This window comes from Gekko japonicus, unplaced genomic scaffold (assembly GCF_001447785.1).
Source record: "Gekko japonicus isolate JY-2015 unplaced genomic scaffold, Gekko_japonicus_V1.1 scaffold1879, whole genome shotgun sequence".
Lineage (NCBI taxonomy): Eukaryota > Metazoa > Chordata > Lepidosauria > Squamata > Gekkonidae > Gekko > Gekko japonicus.
Genome location: NW_015169230.1, coordinates 330260 through 335670, shown reverse-complemented (window position 1 = coordinate 335670; position 5411 = coordinate 330260).

Genomic DNA, 5411 nt, shown 5'->3' with positions numbered 1-5411 from the left:
TTGCCAGTCGATGTGCTGGCTGTGGCTAATAGGATGGGTAACATGGTTTTAAAACATTTGTGAAATGTGGCGTTATTAAGGAATGCAATGATTCCTTATCACTGGAAGCCATTTTGAGATTTTGGAGAGTGAAACAAAGCAGGCTCAAAGCACCATAATTTTTTTTTAAAAAAAATAACCCCAAGATTTCCTACATCACATTCTTACTCCTGTGATATTAAGGTAAAGGATTCCCTTGCTTGAAAGCCAGTCGAATCCGACTCTAGGGTTGCTGTGCTCATCTCCGTTTCCAAGCTGAAGAACCAGTGCTGTCTAAAGACGTTTCTGTGGTCATGTGGCCGGCATGACTAGACGCTAGGTGCATGGAATGCTGTTACCTTCCCACTGAAGCAGTATCTATTTATCTACTTGCAATTTCTTGCATTCGAACTGCTAGGTCGGCAGGAGCTGGGACCAGAGATGTGCACTCACTCCATCATGTGGCACTTGGGTCTCGAACTGCTGAACTACCGACCTTCTAGCCTGCAGTTCAGCATCAAGCACTGAGCCACTGCAGCTCCTACTTGTGTTATTATAGCTACCCAAATAACGAATTTTTAAAAAATCTTGTAAAAAAGAAGTAAGCATTGTTCTCTTTAAGGTGTGTGGGTGAGCGGCCGCTCATTGACACCGGAAGTCTCATTCGGCAGCAGTCTGGAGCCTCAAAGAGTCCAGCACTGCCCATTCCACATTTTAAGATTACAGCAGTTATATTCTGCTCAGGACATGAACTGTCCCGCTCAGCAGAGGGAAAAAAATTAGAGGAAAGTCAATTAAATCCTGAGTTTTCATCAGCTTTGACAGTACTTTTTAATGCCTCCGTTCAGTTCAAACACCAGCTGTAAATCAAACGGTTGTGTTTCTTTTTATTCCTTTTTTAGATCACTGTATTCAACAAACACACACACAAGAATACGGCACACAAATAACTACAGGCATTAAAAATTACAATTAAGCATAACATTCATCCATTCTAATTAGATCATTTCTGACCAGCTAAACTGATTTTTTTTTTTACTCCTGCACCGTACTCTATAAACTTAATAATGGCATTAAATACATGCAGGATTCCCTTGTGCTTACATAATACAATATGCTAATTTTCACAGACTGATTACATACTGAGATTTATTAATCCCAATGACAAACCTAATGGTAATTCCTTAGATTCCCATTTTGTTATGGTTAAAATCCTCACTGTGATTAATAGGAGCAAAAAATCAACTCATTTTCATGCCTACCACCTACCACCTTACTCGACAGATCCACTGGAATGGTAAATTCTGTAAAGCGCAAAATTAAATCTATGGTTGCGACCACACGCACAATTAGCCGTGCCAGAGGTGTGAGTGCCAGGTGTGAGTGCAGGAGCCTCTGTTTGCCATGGATGCTGGGGGGGAGTGAGTGTGGAGTGTGTGACTGTGCTATTTTAGAGGCGGTAACTGTCCCGAAGAAGCCTTTCCTCTCCCGGAGGAATGTCCTTGAAACTTTCTTTGCCAGCTTGCTTGTGTAGATAATGGGATCGTATATTTCCCAGCTGAAAGGGGGGTAGGATCACTATGACTATGCAGGGTGGATGTGACATATAAATGATCGTTGGGAGTGGTTTCATTTGAATTACCTATATCTATGATTGTACCCACGAAAATTGTCAGTTCTGACACAGCATAGGTAGGATCTGGATCATGGCCGAATCTGCATTTGTCTTTCCCACCGGGGTCCCAGTCTTTTGACTCCGTCTTAAAAAAAACCCTATCTACATTTGGTGACGTTTTCACACCTCAAGAGTGCTAGCACACTTTTGCACGTCTGCATATGTTTATTGTCCTTTCGGGGTGGCTCCACTGTCATTACACCTCCCCCACTGCTTTAAAAGAATCTTCTCCAAACAACATTCAAACAAGCATAGAGAAAGACGGCGTCACAGCAGCACGAAACTGGTTTTAAATGCAAATGCAGATTTGACCAATGCTTAAATCTCAATAAACCTATCACTGCCAAAGAGAGTGTCGTTGAGAGTGACTTGACAGTAGTCCTGTTTTAGGCAGCCAGATTAGAATGTCTTCCCTAAGAAAGTCTACTGTATGATATCTTTAAAAAGAAAATCCTAGCCGACACCATCATTTCTGCTGCTCGAGCTAATAAAACACACATTCGCTGACCATTGTTATTGCAATAAATACCTTGGACATTTTAGTATGAGTGCTGCAGAATACCTTGAGCTGATCAATGAATATTAAGTGTAAACAGATCCCCGGGGAGCTGTACTCTTGCAATTTCCAAGTTGAAATACAACTGTCTTGAAAAAAGAATGCAGAATATTGATGCCACTGGTGATGGGGAAAAATAACGCGTGGGTGTGTTAAGTGTCTGTGGTGGATCTTTCGCTTCGGGGAGAGAAATCCAATACGAGAAATGCGAGCCGTAGCCTTGGAAGCAGCCTCTCTTTTGTTCTCTGGCTCGTGGCGTCCCTGCCCACATTGTCGTGCCATTCCACTGCATTGTGTCTGTTTGCTCGTTTTGATGAATGAATTATATCCACGTTATCGGTGGGCTCAAATCGAGCCAACAAGCTATCGATTGTTCTATGGGAGGCAGGGGGAAAAAGCAAACATCATGGCCTGCTTTATGCTTCGGAGTGAAATATGTGAGCACACACCCGATCCCCATCACAGACACATAAGAACATAAGAACATAAGAGACGCCATTGTTGGATCAGGCCAAAGGCCCATCCAGTCCAACTCTCTGTGTCACACAGTGGCCAGAAATACCAGTGCCATCAAGAGGTCCACCAGTGGGGCCAGGACATTAGAAGCCATCCCACTGTTGACCCCCCCAAGCACCAAGATGACAGAGCATCACTTGCCCCAGAGCCCCTATCTATACCTTGTGGCTAATAGCCACTGATGGACCGCTGCTCCATATGCTTATCTAATTCCCTCTTGAAGCTGTCCATGCTTGTAGCTGCCACCACCTCCTATGGCAGTGAATTCCAAGTGTTAATCACTCTTTGGGTGAAGAAGTACTTCCTTTTATCCGTTCTAACCCGACCGCTCAGCAATTTCATGGAGTGCCCACGGGTTCTTCTATTGTGAGAAAGGGAGAAAAGTACCTCTTCCTCTACCTGTTCTTTTCCATACATAATCTTGTAAACCTCAATCACGTCACCCCACAGGAAGCTGCCTTAAACTGAACCAATCCAATAGTCCATCAAGATCAGTACTCTCTACCCAGACTGGCAGTGGCTCTCCAGGGTCTCGGGCAGAGGCCGTTCGCGTCATCCCCTGTCTGGCCCTTTTATTTGGAGACGCTGGGGATTGAACCTGGGACCTTCTGCATGCCAAGCAAATGCTCTAGCACTGAACCACAGCCCTTCAAATATATATGTATCCACTGGAGCGCACATATTTTCTTTCCAGTTCACTTCCGTGGTTCTCCCATGTCAAGATACCGAAAACCTACCAGAGAAGATGAATCTAAAAAGAGGCGCCGTTTGTTCTTTCATTGCATTGTCCTTTTTTTCAATTGATCTTTCCGGTTTTTCAGCCTTTCTTTCACCCCGGACGTTCAGAGTGGTGCTGATTACTCACAACAGTCCCATGCAGTAGGTTACAGAGAGTTAATATCAGGGGTCATTTCGTAGAAAAAGAGGTGCAGGAGCTCATTAGCATAACGCATTAGCATAACCTATTTGCATATGCCACACCCCCTGACATCACCGGAAGTGTGTCAGAAGGCAACACCCACCGCTCAGGCTCCACTGGACTGCTTTGGATTGCTAGCTATTGGGAGGGGAACGTGCAGATCTGTCCTCACAGAGGAGGGAGAGCTTGTACCTGAATGAAATTTGGTCTTCAAGGTGCCACTGGACTGTTTTGGACCGGGGGGACGGGGGGGGGCTCTGCAACTTTCCTGGCTTCTTCTTGCTCTGACTGAGGGCTGCTGGGAGCAGGGGGTGGGGCTTGTTGCATGTGCCCGCCCCCTGGGCTCTTTACTGCTGGAGCTCCGCTCCTTTGCGCTCCTGCAGGAAATGACCCCTGGTTAATATTTTGATCTTGCCCTTCATTAAGAACATAAGAGAAGTCATGTTGGTTCAGTGGCCAAAGCCCACATGCCATCAGGAGGCCCGTCGTCAGGGCCAGCACTCCAGAAGCCCTCCCACTGTTGCCCCCCAAAAGCACCCAGAGCATGGGGCAGTGTGCTAGGTTATCCCCTTATTTTGCTCTCACAACACCCCTGTGAGGTAGGTTAGGGTGACAGTGTGAGAGTGACTGGCCACAGATTACCTGTGAGCTTCAAAGAAAGATGGAGATTTGAACCTGGTTCTGCCCAGTCTTGTTCCAGCACTCCAACCACTCCACCGCACTTCCTAATTGTGCACAACTGACCAATGTATCCTAGACTGAACACCAATTTAGGGAGCCCGCTCACATCCTGATGGTTTACGTCTAGGGTTGCTGACTCGGGGTTGGAACATTTGTGCAGATTTGGTGGGTAGAACCTGGAGAGGGCGGGGTTTGGGGAGGGCAGGGATCTCAGCAGGGTGTAATGCCATCGCATCTGCCCTCCAATTAAGTCATTTTATCCAGAGGAACTGATCTCCGAAGAGAGACGCCAGTTAATATTTCCTTTACTTGCTCAGTTTAAACCCTCGGATAATTATCTGAAATTTGCAGGTACTGTGCTGCAGAAATATTTGTTGGAAGACACCAAGAAGTTGGTAACCTTGTGTCAGACCCCGGAGTAACCACTCTGTATGCAATGGTCCTTGATTAGGTTTATTGGTAAGATATGGCTTCTGGTCAGGTTAACACCTTTGCCAGAACTAACAAGCAATAGCACAGGGTCGGGAATCGGGGAATGGGTTCCACCCCTCAGACACACGTCACACTCTCCCAGGCCTTCTACAGGTCATGAAAGACTATACGACCTAACTAGCCATATCTCAAGACTTCTTTCTCCCAAGGCCACAGGTCCAGCGAGAACCTGTGAACCAGATGGGGGTAGCTTTGGGGAAATTATGAGCGGTGCCTCCACACCACTCCAGGCACTCATTCTCACACTCTTCCCCCCTGTTATGTCCGCTGACCATCACCAGGGGCCAGTGAATACCCCAAAGCTTGACTCTGCTAGAACAATGAGGACTAGGCTCCTAGTCTCTCCACTGGGGAACCAATGGGACAATGGAGGGAGATTCAAACCCACCAATGGGACCTAGGCTCTCCACTGGGGAACCAATGGGACCATGGTGGGAGATTCAAACCCACCAACAGGACCTAGGGGGGCATCCCCAAGAGTGTATATAGTTGGCCAGCTGGCCGTTAGTCTTTTGTCTTTGTTGTGTCCAGTAAACCATGCTGGCCACGACATC